Raw genomic sequence first — 14,970 nt, forward strand, 5'->3', positions numbered from 1 at the left:
TTTGAACTTGCGATCCCTCGCGTGCTATTCTGGTATTCTGTTAACTGCTCCCCGTCAAGTATAATATTAGGAAAGAGTTGTTAATTGATACACTGAAAAAAATAATCGGTAGAGGCTACCGATTGGTAATCGGATTTACATTTACCGAAAAAACAGTTTTTGGGGTCTATAACTAAGGCATAAATGACATGTCAACATGATTTTTATGTGACAGAAACATGATTTTCATGTGGCAGTAACATGATTTTCATGTGGCAGGCAATCCTTTATTAAAAAGTTGATGTAACGTTTTCATTGTTGTCGCTTTTCATTGCTATGGCAACCACTTTGGCAACGATTAACATGGCAGCGGTTAGATAATAATAAATAAAATTTGTAAAAATGTTGATTAATTAAATTTTTGATGATAGACATTTTGACAGAAGCGTACTCAAATGATAGGTCTCGATAAGCGTAAAATCAGGATGAGCTTTTATCTTAAAAAATTTCAATAATTAGAAATTGACGTTGTATTTTGTCTACTGATGATATTTTTAACGATATAAACTTTTTAACTTTTTAAAAAAGGATTTTATATATATGATATTACTCATATTTATTAAATATATAAAATATATAAAAAATTCATGTGAGTATTCAAATGAAAGGTCTCGATAAGTGTAATACTAGAATGAGCTTTTATCGTTAAAAATATCATTAGTGGACAAAATATAACGTCATTTCTTAATTATTGACACTTTTCGAAATATAAATTCATCCTGATGTTACTCTCATTGAGATATTTCATTTATTGATGAATTTTCATAAAATTTTATAACATTTTTTAAAATTTGGGAAATCAAAAATTTGATCCACGACCTGAGATTTTATGAATTCTCATAAAATTACATAAAATTTTATAAAAATTTACAAAATATTATAAAAATAAAATATCTATATTCTTCTTCAGAAGTTGCTAATCAATAAAGTCATTACAAAAAAAGCACCATACGGCCATGCCCGAGATGGAAGGTAGATTTCAACTTTAAAAAAATTCTGTCGAATAATAAATACTGAAACTTTTAACAATGAAAGAAGTTTTGTTAATTATTTTCAAATCGAACCATCATAAGTGTTTATATTTTTCATTATTTGAACATTCACAACTTTTATGATTTTTGTAATTTTAAAAATTTTTAAATGCCTACTATTCCTAAACTAGTCGACCAATTGTGCTTATCTTGGTACTCATTTGAGGTAATCGTCTGAAGTATATGTGTGTCTAATTTCATTTAGATTCGTTAAGAACTGTAGACACAATCGTGGCAATAAACCGCGTTCTATTACATAAACATAAATTTTAGTGATAAATGAATTTTTCCTATGTCACATGGATATTTCTATCATGTTAATAAAAAAAAAAAATTCCCATGTTACCATTGGAAAAATTCCTATGTTGACATTGGAAAAATTCCTATGTTAACATTGGAAAAATTCTTATGTTAACATTAGAAAAATCCCAATGTCAACATAGGAATTTTTTTCTATGCAAAAATAGGAAAAATCCCTATGTTTTTTTCTCCGTGTACTCATACGTAAAAGAAAATAAAAAGTTCAACGGTCTTTGTCTTCATTGGCGTCGCTTTACTATGATTTTAAATCTTCAGGAGCTTGAGTGAAGTACTTATACTATTTTACTTATGATTTTTTTAATTATACTCTTTGAATCCGTAGTATTTGTATTTAGTTTTTAATATTTTACCAGATTGATTATAGCTATTTTTTAAATATTTAATTGTGATATAATACAGATATTAATTAATATGTAATAATTTGATCAATTTGATTTTTGTAATTTTATCTCATAATATTTTGTTATTTATGACATACGATTAATAAACTTACATTAATAAATAAGTCACAAATTAAAATATAAATTCATTGTAAACGGTTACTTAAGAAATTAAAGTTGTTTCCTAATAATTACATATTATTTTTCCTGGTGTAAATATCAGTAATATACATTCATAAATATTAATAAGATCCCTGAAAGCCGGCACCACTGTAAGTTTAAATAAGACCTTTAGTTATATTCAGGTGGCTTTTAGCACTGAACGTTGTTCCCTCAATTTAAATGCCCAGGTATCCCCTTGGCGAGGTAATTTTCCACCGTTAGGGCGCCGTAGAAACTAAGAATCAGTAAGAATAAGGTTGTAGTCTTGGGACTCTGAGCAAGGCGCGTGCCAGCTGCCTTGTCGAGGCGTAACCGACATTTTGGCTTCTCATGTTGGGGTCTTTCCAAACCCCAAGCTAAACATTGCCGTTATACCATAAACCCCTGCCCTTTCAACGTCTTGGGGGTCCCATTCGTCTAATGTCTTGGAGAAATTTAAGGCATCGTACTTTAAACCAGACAAAACCAGTTGGTAGACAACTTACAGTGTATATACATGTCCTGTAAAGGTGGGGCAGCAATCGTTTTCAAGTTATATAATACAACGGCTCAGAAATTGCCGTTGCGACTTTTTCTTTTTTAGTAACGATACTTATTGTTATATGTAGCTCCTTAAAATTTATCCCTCGGAAATAATACTATACTATGTAAATGATAAAAAATATCAATAATGTATTTATTTGGTGATTGTAAAGTACAAATATACAATTGTAGAAGAAGAATAATTCTCGACAGTCATCATCGAGAAAATCGCATCGAAGTGAGTACAAGTGAATGAGTCAAGTATAGAGATTGTGATTCAACGATTAGTCGCAACTGCAACTGCACGGAAACTCTTTATTTTATTAGTTACAGTATGCTTCTGAACTGTTTTTTGGTGCAGTTATACTTGCAGAAAATAAACTAGTATATTTCATGTGACGTATTGGCATCCACAATATTCTAGGATTATAAGACATTATCGTTAGTCTGGTAGCATTCTTAATGGCAAAATGCCATTTCTATGTTTCACAACTGTTTACTTTTCTCCAAATAACATAAAAATAGTATAATCTTTTTTTTTTTTTATTTTTTTTTATTTTACTACATAGAAGATTACATATTTATATTCAATGGTCCAAGTTTTATTATACGGATGATCTAAATTAAATTCGTAGAGTAAAAACAAATATCGTCATCTGATTTTTACATAAGAATACAATATATAACTGTCTCGATGAAAAAATTTCTTTACATTATTTCGTCTTGAAAATAAACTACTGAGAACTCGAGTTTATTAGGGAAGCAATCTGATGCATGGTCTGATCGTTTGAGCCAATCACATAGTGATTGAGAGTAATAGACTTGCGTCTTGTCCCCCATGTCAGGGGTTCTCGTGTAAATTCAGTACTAATAGCCGTTACTTTCTCGCTGAAGGCTTATCGTGTTGCGAACTCTTGGGTTGACCACCTACGACTGCCGTAAGTGACTAGGATACAGGATGAAGGCTGTGCCCGAGTATCGAGCGAGTTAGGTTAGTTGGTATGATAATGAGGAAGGTGACTTCCGATGATCTATATACGAGAAGCATTTGGATTGTCGGGAGTAGAGATTAAGAGGGAGACCATCAGATGTAGGAATTATGAGGTATTGAGGGTCCAAGAAGCGGACACTTGAATGTTGACAGCCGACTATATAAAATAATACATGATATTGAGGTGTAAGTATGTGTGAGTATGAATATGAGAAAGAGAGAGTTAGAGAGATTGAAAGAGATGATGTCGTCCGGCTATCCAAGGAGCGGACACTTCAATCTCAACACCCCAATCGCTTTTACGTGATTTGTTCCTCTCTCTCTCTCTCTCTCTCTCTCTCTCTCTCTCTCTCTCTCTCTCTCTCTCTCTCTCTCTCTCGCTCTCTCTTTACTTCCGCACATAAATTGAAATGATGATTAATATTAATAAGTCATCGACGGTCACATCTTCACTTTTGTAATTTAATATTAAAATTTACTAAATTTGTTGTTTAGATTTTTTATTTCTCTAATCAAATTTACGACAATAGTTTCGTTATGCCAAAGGATAGGTCAAACGACAAACGACCAAATCTTGTTAACAAATAATACATTATTTGATTCGATTAACGAATGGATATCTAAAAGTCGTTAGAAATTTAAATTGCACTGAGAGAAAGAAAAATTATTGTCTTAAAAAAGATTTCGCGACTCAAGAATTTATTAAAATGAACTATTTAAATTTATAAATTTTTTCATAAAAGAATGTCGATATTTGCCTTCATTTTTAAATATTTGCTTTTATACTCTCTTAAATCGAAATAGTGACTTTCGACTATGAAATAGTGACTATTCACTATTTAGTAGTGAAAAGTATACCACTATTTGAATTAGTGATCTACTCTGCACTGCAAAAATAGTGAATAGTCACTATAGTCACTATTTCGATTTAATACTCTCTTAAATCGAAATAGTGACTTTCGACTATGAAATAGTGACTATTCACTATTTAGTAGTGAAAAGTATACCACTATTTGAATTAGTGATCTACTCTGCACTGCAAAAATAGTGAATAGTCACTATAGTCACTATTTCGATTTAAGAGAGTAATAATAGGTAAACAAACGAATAACTTTACTTGAATTAAGTAAAAATAACTTTGATGAATTCAAACAATTTTTCAATCGAGAAAATAAATTGTTAATAATTATGAATAATTTATGTTCTGGTATCAAAATTTTCTTCATAGTAGTATTTTTTTTCTATCATTGCGCGGACTAAGTGCGCGCTTTGACCTTAACCAATAAAGAATCAGGGACCAATTTTTTTCAATGATTCGATAAATATCGATAATTTTGAGACTTAACAATTTCAACTCAATAATGAATTGTATTTTATATTAGGATATCATTGTACTCAATTATAGATATTGAAGTAGTAATGAAGGAAAATAAAGCTGAAATTTCAAAACTTTTAGGATAAAAAATGTATATAAAATTTTGAATTTTATCCAAGAACTCAATTTAACAAACAGTTGCACTTAAAACGATGACAACTTAGTTGAAATTCATAAAGAAAAAACGAGAGAAACATATTTGTTCATAAAAATGAGTACAGAGATAATTTGCATGAGAAGCGAAAGTGTCGACTTACGGCTAAAACGATGAATATACATCACGTGTTCACGGGCCGGTTCCCAAGTGTCAGGAGAGTCTCGATGTGGTTAATCCAATTGAGTCAATTTGGGTTAACTTGAAGTCGTCTAAACAGCTCGTTTAGGTGACCTATGATGCATGAATAATATTGTATCCGGTGTAGTACTCTTCCTTCCTACTTTAAAACAAGTTATTTCTATTTCTCAACAATTAACCGAAATGAAGAAACACTGTGAGAAAAGATCATATTACAAGATGATTTTTTTACAGCTATTATTAATCAAATTGAAAAAAAAAAAAAAAACTTTAATTAAGTGAATAAGCTTCGTATTTTTAACTTCCCACTAAGAAAATTGAAAATTTTCAAAAATCGGGAAGTTATTGGTTTTACCCCGTTTTTCGAAAATCGAGTTTTCATCAGGTCTCGACGTTTTGAGGTCCTAGGAAGCTTCTCTGACTATTCCCGCGAGGGTGTCACTATGTATGTATGTATATATGTATGTATGTATGTATGTATGTATGTATGTATGTATGTATGTATGTATGTGTGTGTGTGTGTGTGTGTGTGTGTGTGTGTGTGTGTGTGTGTGTGTGTGTGTGTGTGTGTGTGTGTTTGTGTGTAAGTATGTAAACCTCTAATAACTTTTGAACGGTTGAACCGATTTCATCGCGGTTGGTGCCATTCGAAAGGGCTTTGCCAAACGTAGATTTCCTGAAAATTTGGACCGATAGATTTTGAGAAATTTGGAGAAATCTAAAAAAAAATAGGAAAAAAAATTTTTTCAGTAGTGGTTTTTTTGGAATAACCTTTAAACGGCTCTACCGATCAATTTCAAAAACTAATCAGCTCTCAACCTCAAAAAACCACGTCGATTGCCGCCGATCCGGTCAAAATCGGTTGATTCGTTCGAGAGATATCGTGAACCAAAGAAAACCGAAAAAAGTGTTTTTTCGGAGTTACTCCGGAATTTATAGTTTGACCAATTAAAACTTCAAAGTTCTTTATGAGGCTTAAAAAACTGCGTAGAATGCCGCCAACCGCGTAAAAATCGGTACATTCATTCAAAAGTTATTGCGGTTTGAAAATTCAAAAAATAGTGTTCTATGAAACTTCTATCAGACTTTTGAGCTCAAGAGCTCAAAAGCATAGAAAAGGTATCGTTTTGAGCTTGGAGGGCTCAGAACAACACACACAGATCGTATTTTTGAGCTCGAAGAGCTCAAAAAAAACGGCCATGTATTAACTGAATCAGCGGGAAGTTGCAGGGATGACCTTTAGGGTCAACCGTTTTCCTAATTTTTTTTTTATTTGTATTGAAATAAATTTATAGCAAAAATTGTTGAAGCAGTTAAAAGGAAGCCATTGAATGAAAAATTGGATAAATATAAATTTTTGTTAAAAATGAGATTTCGGTTATTGTTTGTAGTGATGAAAAATAATAAGAAAAAGTAGGCACACATGCTCACTGTCATTATGTACCTCCTGCAAAAAATCGATCAAATGACTTCCGAGGGTTAAAAACAGCCACCGTTTCTTTTTTTCCTTGTCTGCTTCAGTTGTCATCATCATCCTCATATCGTCAGCGTCCGGATGATGTAGTCACTGGTCTCTATGTAATGTACTAGTGCGGAGCACGCGAGTATTTGCCTAGTGTACACACTAGACTTGCTTCCCCAGCTGACGTTGATTGAAGGAATAAAGGAAATGGTGAGCACTCTCAAGTGGTCCCGAGCTCACCGAACTGCGTCTCCACCCTCAGCTGAGGCATACAACTACTCTTGCACCGGACAACGTGCTGCAATTCATTCTTTCTGCTATGCGAGCCAAACTCACTTTAGCTCAGACTATAAAGGTATGTGCCTCCTGTCTCGTACACATTTATTCATTCAAGCGATCAAATCCTTCAGATGCACCCAGATCAACCAATAATATTGAAATTTTATCTTTCAAGCCTTCTAGTTTAATCAATTATAGTTGTTATGATTCACTTACAAGTGTACTGTTAACCAGGTATATTTTCTTTTAATGAGTACATTGATTTCATTTTGATAGATAAGATTCTATTTCTTAATACGGGTGTGTTCATGAAGATAATAATAAAATTAATACAAAACTTTTTTCTTTCTATCCGGAATTACGGAAATGTAAAAGAATATAAGAGACATAGGTGTAAAAAATTGTAGAAAAACAATCGAAAAATAAATAGGTAGAAAAAGCATAGGCCCTTTTAGTCCGGAACTTGATGACAAAGCTGCGGAAGGCGATACACTCGAGCAACTAGAAGAATCGGTCAACTGTTGACACTACCTTTTAATGCCAGAGATATGAGTTTTGTGGACTACACTTTCGCAGGCCGCGAAAAAAATTAGTGGACCCCGTCTCCTTAGAAAAAGAGAAAGAAATAAAATAGAATAAATATAAAAGAGAGAAAAAAATTAAAGCTAGAATCACAACATGATTAACAATACACTGGAACGATTTGATTCAATCAAATAAATTTACAAACATGATTAATAATATAACCACTATCATTAATAGTATTTTTATTTCAAAATTAAAAAATTTTCTCTGATCATTCACACGTTTATCTCAATTTATTTGAGTGAACTCTCTTAAATAATTTATTTCCCTAAAAATTAATTCACACTTATACTTATGCGCGAGGATACATACACGTATTAAAGTAATTCTACAGCGATGGCAGTGATGCTGCAAATGTATATGAAAGCGCAGATTAATGTAAAGGCGTCGTGTGATGATGATGATGTTGTGACAGCGATTACCATTAAGTTGGCGCGTGTGTACTATATCTATATCGTTTGATAGCAATAAGTCGGTTGTATGTGTACTAGTACATATCCGGGAGTCGGCTGAGTTCTCAGGGCTATCATTGCACGTAGACCGGAAGACTCACTTAGACCCATCTTGAGTTACCCCATCTGAAGGCAAAGTTGCTACTATTATGAAGACCCTCTTCCATTTCGTCTTTTATAATATGATCATAGTAAGATTTACTAATCATTTTTTCTAATCTTAATTCACTTGATATTAACATAGTCACTTTCTTTTTTTTTTTTTTTAATTTTATTGTTTTAGTTTATAATATTAACTAGTCGAGTTTTATTCAATTAAGAATTACAGAAAACTCTTTTCAAAATAGCATTGAATCAATTTTCTGAGACTTTCTGGAGTCATGTCGCGACGAATTAATGGGAATAGGATGTATTAAACTCATTTCCACTTGAAATACGAGGTCACGCCTGGCAAAAGATCACTACAAAGGAACAACGATAGTTTGCTTAGTAGTACTGAATAGTCTATTATAAAAAGTTTTTGTCATGAATGATAAAATATTGTTATGACGAGTTTAACTTGAGCCAAACCCAATTTCTTTCGATACTTTTATTTTTTTTTACAATTATAAGTAATTGGAAGAAGCACTAATCATTATGGTTTCTAATTTTTGTAAATTTTTTTTCATTTATAATTATTCTGAACAAGCAATTTAATACAATCTCATTACCATGAAAAAAATATTATGTTTTCCTCAATATTACTTTTTTATTTAGCAAGTGAATAATAAAAAAAAATTTATAAGACATCTATAAATGAAAAATGAAGCTCTCCATGAAATTGATCTCGTAAATCAAAATTTATATTTTTTAATGAAATTTTTTTGTCATTTATTGTTTAATAATGTACTTTATCGAAAAATTTCTTATTTCTTAAAGAAATCAAACTTCAAATAAACAGGCCATTTTTCTTTTGGAACTAAAAAAAATTGACATTTTTTAATTTATAAAGCTTGGATTTTTGATTTCTAGAGTTAAACATATTGGTTCAAATAACTGCATTTAAGAGTCTTTTCCTAAAATGAATGACACGACTTTGCCTTAAACAATAGACTCATTCTTATCCTATGAGAAATTTACTAGTATAAAATCAATTAAGAAGTGATTTCCGGATTGTAGGGGGTATTGTTATAACCGGAACAATTTCCGCGCCTTTTTGAGGTGGCTAAGCCCAAGCCCATGGCCTCTCAACATCCTGAATCGGTGCGTATAATGGCATGAGGTCGCAAAGCAGCGGTACCTTCTGATACCACGCGTGATTGTAACAAAACAGCGGACGTCCGGACGGTGGACAGTCGCACAGGTATCGTACCGCGTCCCCTTAACACCAAGTCTCTACTTATTGTCCTTTGTTATTCATTCTTTTCTCTTGTTTTCTTATTCACTTTTTCACTCTCGATTTAATCTCACACGTTCTGGAGAATGGAAGTATTTCCTCTGTGGAAGTGGAGGCTTCCACAAATAATAAAGATACTTGCTCCAATGGATACAAACTTCCGACATCAACACACTCGGTCATTCGGCTTTGATTCTTTATTTTTATCTATTCATTTATAATTTAAATTAATTTTTTGTTTATTTTTATGTTTTTGCATTTAAGGAATTTAAAGACAAAAACCGAGTGTGGGAATGTATTTATACATAATAATATAATAAGCATTATCTGTTTTCTTTAGATCTTGTTATTGCTATAGCAATTGCAATATTAAGCTTAACTTCCGAAAGTAAAAAGCCTAGGATATATGTTAGGAATAACTGAAGATGAAAAATATGTACTTTTAAAGCATTGTTGACATACATCAAGAAAAAGAAAAGCTTGCATCGAGCCTTATGTCTAGTGACAAGGCTACATTTGTTGCATTAAGTCGCAAAATTATTCTACTTTCAATTCATCATACTCTTACACTTTTTTACTTATACACATCCATGTTATCTTTATGTCTTTCATTTACATAATGTTAGGCACTCTGTTGATTTCTTTAAGTAGCATTTCCTCAATGAAGAGCAAGTTGCAGTAGACTTCATGTGATACAAAACAGTTCCCAGTGTAACTAAAAAAACAAACTGTCTTTCATATACATTGCTCTACTTAGAAAACATTTTTTTTGTCATCTGATTTTTAGTTTTCAGCATAAAATTTTTTCATTGAATAAAATAAGTATCAAAAATTATGATACTATTAAAATAAATAATATTCGATCAATTTAAATTGAAGATAATGAATTGAGAAAAAAAAAACTGTTTTGATTACCTGGCATCTTGGTTAGTGAAGTCGCGTAAGAATAAAATTTTTCTTGCTTAAGCATACAACAATGCGTAGGGTTAGTACTTGAGGGCATTGAGTTTCATGTTCTTCTGTTACTGAAGAAAAGAAGAAAGTGGGAAGAAGATAAAGTATATCCTGAAGAAAGTGAAAAAAGTTCAAGAGATAAAGAAGGAGAACATAATACGGTATAACGTTGGAGCCGCATGAGAACACTTTTAGTTTGATGATGAGTTCCACTTGAGCCTTCAACGCACAAGAAATACATCAAGTATAGCTTAAGGATCTTTGCATGTAAAAAAGAATATATATTTATCTGTAAGTATTGTGATGATATGTTTCAATGTTAATTTTTATCTTATTAATTATACAAGTCATCAATTTTACTCAAGACATCATCATGAGCATCATATCTTATTTACAAAAACTAAAATGTATACAAAAAGAGATAATTTTTGACTTCAAGGTAAATTTTCTTGGCTCAAGAAAAAATTAAGGAAGACTAAAAATTATTTTAGTAGATTTCATAGAAATTTAATTATTGCATTGGTCCTCATGACGGAACTTTTGAAAAATTTTGCTATATTTCGACTCAGCTCGTCAAGCGAATTCAGAAAATGCATATGGTTTAAAAGTTTATATATGTATGTATTTATCTGTTTATATATAAATATATACACGATATAACAGGCCTTGTCTCCTCTCTAACTCCCGCAATTCCATACACTGATGAAAAAAATGACTTGATTCAAGAAAAACTTTTTCTTCAAAATGTCATTCTTGTTTTAAGTAATTTAATTCTCTTAACTTAACCCTAGACTGGTTAATAAGCGCGACCTAACGACTTTGGTCAAGTGATGAGGGATTTGCCGCAATGCTTTTAGAGCGTACAGTGTTGCCAGTACATACACGTTTGACAGGCAGAGACTAGAGGTGTTTTCGGCAACGCCACGGATAAAAAACTACTTACGACTCTGGTCAAGCGATGAGGAAAGCCCCGCGAATTTTTTTAAGTAATTTTTTTTTCAGCAATTTAACCTTTTCGAAGATGTTTGAAAAAATTATTAATATATTCTAAAATGTTCAAGGAACAAAGTCAAATTTTTTTGAATAATTTTAGTAAATATTGAAGATGTAATAAAAAAAATATAATTGAGCGCAGCGTCACGCTCATACGTTGACCAGTCTAGGGTTAAAAAATTGATTCTTGAATCAAGAAACTTGGTTGTTTTAAAATAAGATCTATACAACTTCGCCCAAGAATTTCTTTCTCTTGGATCAAGATAGACGGTAACATTGGTTCAAGATATTACCGACTTGTTCCAAGTATGGCGAAACTCTTGAATTAAGATATTATTTTACTTGTTTTAAGCATATAAATTTTTGTATTTTTGCTATTCTCTGTATTAATAAATATTTTTCGGCAAATAAAGAAAAACAAATTTTTTTACTTCAAAGTTTTTTTTCTGACTTAAACTTATAATATTATAAATAAAAAAATTTGTTCTTGAATCAACAATCAATAATTCTTAAAATGAAATAAAATTATTCTTTATTGAAGAGAATCATTCTTGAATAAAGAATTCACTTGTATCGATCAGAGATAATATAGTCTGGAACCAAGTAAAAATGTTATCGATCGGAGTGATTAGATCTCTCACTCCAAGAAACATGAAATCAAGACAAGAATTTCTTGAAATAAGACAACTAGTTCTCTTCAAAATAATTTTCTTGGAGCAAGAATATTTTTCTTGAATGAAGATATTTTTTTTTATCAGTGTACGGATCTCAATAAAACGTAACATAGTCATTTTTAGGACGATTTTCGAGGTTAAGTTCGAAGATGACCCAAATCGGTTGATTAGTTTAGAAATGACAGCAATTCAAAAATTTTAAAAAATCTCAAAAATTACTTTTACTTTTTTGATGTGAAACATCTATAGGCTCACTTGTAAACCGAATTGTTGGCGTGGCGACGCTTGCCGTGGCGACGGGTCGCCACGCTATACTGAGGTATACATATATATATATACAGAGTGTCCCAGAAGTAACGGACGCCATTGTAGCATCTGATAAACAAAATAATTCTGAGACGAAAAGTCCTTAGCCATTTTTTAATCAGACGCATAGATAATTAATTATTAATTAAAATAACGTCCTTTTATGCGTTAGAGAGAGAGCACTAGTGTCAAGTCAAGTGCGTTCCAACGAAGACGCTTGGAGGTGTGAATGGTTAAGTAAATATGTGTGACTACGTTAGCTATAGAAACCAGTTAGTCATACAGTTAGTTGTGTCTTTGTTTGGCACATACTTTACTGGACACTGGCGCTCTCTCTCTAACAAATAAAGAGACGTTATTTTTAATTAATAATTAATTATCTATACGGTTAATTGAAAATGGCTAAGGACTTTTCGTCTCAGAATTATTTTTTCATCAGATGCTACAATGGCGTCCGTGACTTTTGGGACACCCTGTATATATATATATAGCATATATATATATATATATATATATATATATATATATATATATATATATATATATATATATATATATATATATATGTTACTACAGTCAACGCTCTTTGTATTTGACTCGCCCGTACAGGACCATTCTCTGTATTTGACTCGCCCTTGTCCATAAGAGCTGTGTAAAATCGTCAAATACAGAGAGCGGTCAAATACAGAGAGGTCCAATACAGAGAGCGTCGACTGTACACTCAACATGGATCTAGCAGTTCAAAATGCTACAGAAGTTCATGTTTCCCAAACATCTATTGGTGATATGTGTGCTTCACATGTTAAACTAGAAGACGGAAGTAAATTAATTATGATTGTAGTATACATTTCACCTAATAACAAAATGGATCATATAATTTCATTTTTACATGAAAGGTTATTTCCTTATAGTCAAAGAGGTTCAATAATTTTTAAAACGAATAAACATAAACTACCATTAATTTTAGCTGGAGATTTTAATGTAAATTTTGCAAGAGCTGAATCAATGCCATTAATGACATTTCTTCAAAAAGAATTTCAATTGCAAATCAACAACAATCCAAGAGAATCTACTACCAAATATGGAACAACAATAGATGCTGTATTTGTGAGATATCTTGATAATGTTTCATCCAATACTTTTGTAACGTACTCTAGTTATCATCGACCAATCGTCACAGTAATACCGGCAGAGGAAACATCGAATATAACTATTACTGAAGTCACAGATGAAAATATTTAAATTGTGGCCACTTGATATTAATATCGAATTTTTATATCACATGTAAATAAATGTTTATTAAATAAAGTTACCATTTCCTGTAAGAAATTCGTAATACTTCATTTTTTCATTAGGCTATATTTAATTCCTGTAATAATATTATCTTTTATGCATATTACTTGTACACACACGATGTTTCACATCTGCCAGGCGTCCCATGACGGCTCACATTTTTTTTTTTTGTAATAACAACTAAACGTAAAATCCTATTGAACTTCTGTGAATTGCATCTTAAAGCTGATGAAATAAGCTTCAATTTGCATAGTTATTTTTTTTTTTAATTAAATATTACAGGTCAGAAATTTGAATTCCTTCAAAATATTCGAAAATTGGTTCTTACGTTGTTTCTTTGCAAAATAACTATTGAATGCAATGACTTGTAAAATTTTTGTGGATTGCATCTAAACGATGGATAAATGAGTTCTAATTTGCATATCTATCTATCGGTCTAGGCAAAAAATTACCTACTTTCTATGTCTATCTAATGAAATTTTACTTTTGCATTCGTTTTATAGTAGATAGTTATTTTATTAATAATTTATACGATCCTAGTAGTTTTTTTTTATCCATTATGAAATCTATTTCTATTTCGACCACCGAATGACCTTTTTTTCTGTGTAATAATAAAAATAATTATTATGTGGAAAAATATTTAACGACCAAGGTACTTAAAAATAGTGGAATACAGAACGATCTGAACAAAAAATTTATAATGTGATAAGATGGCTACATACACTTAAGCGAAAAATTTAAGATGTCTGAAATTGACGGCGATGCTTTTAAAACATTTGCTGGAGTTGGAAAGTGAACTCAACGAGACGATATAAGGGGTTTGTCTGGAAGGGAAAAAACGAAAAAATCTACACAGGGTTCGTACGTATTGAGCGGCCGAGTTTTCGGAATCTTTTCTCTTCGCTATATATATTCCCGTCGTTGAGGCATTACTTGAGGAGACCTCGAGTATATCGTGAGGGTGCGTGCATTGTACGTCGCCCATCTTATATGCACCACCCGCTCTAAAGCATCAGCCACCCTTCTAGTTCTTCTTATACTTGCATTCATTGTTCTTCGTGGCCCTCTTTTATTTCTTTCGTCCTACGTCCTGAATTCTGTACTTCTTCATGGATATTCCTAGCCATCTTTTCATCTTTTTTTTTTTCTCACATTAACGTCTTTTCATAAATATACAACAGCGCGATTTCGCGCCCCTTCATCTTCTACCCGGCATCAACTGTAGAATACATGATACTTGACAGAAGGAATGCAAGTTACCCTTCCTTCTATTTCTGATTTTGTGTAAGGACATTTTAAGAAAAATCTTAGCTTTCTTTCATATTGTCTGCTTTTCACACCTCTATTGTTCTTCTTCCGTTGTATAACAGTACTTTTTTTTACTTTTCAAATTTATTCTTTTGCTTTAGCTTATTTAAGAAATATTTGTTATTAGCCCACTACGCAACCAAATTATTAATCAGAATTAAGTAGTCATTTGA

General features: G+C 31.7%; 1 protein-coding gene across 5 annotated transcripts in view; it reads right to left on the reverse strand.

Moving 5' to 3' along the window:
- Positions 1 to 14,970, reverse strand: part of LOC123275370 (homeobox protein prospero) — a 111,890-nt gene that overhangs the window by 25,610 nt on the left and 71,310 nt on the right. The window contains exon 1 of one of the 5 annotated variants that reach the window (XM_044743452.1): positions 12,116 to 12,127. The exons of the other annotated variants lie outside the window; for them this stretch is intronic. The gene's annotated coding sequence lies outside the window, so the exon portion shown is untranslated. Of the gene's footprint in view, positions 1 to 12,115; positions 12,128 to 14,970 lie in introns of those variants that run through there. 5 annotated transcript variants of the gene reach the window in all.

Source organism: Cotesia glomerata, linkage group LG1 (genome assembly GCF_020080835.1).
Source record: "Cotesia glomerata isolate CgM1 linkage group LG1, MPM_Cglom_v2.3, whole genome shotgun sequence".
Classification (NCBI taxonomy): domain Eukaryota; kingdom Metazoa; phylum Arthropoda; class Insecta; order Hymenoptera; family Braconidae; genus Cotesia; species Cotesia glomerata.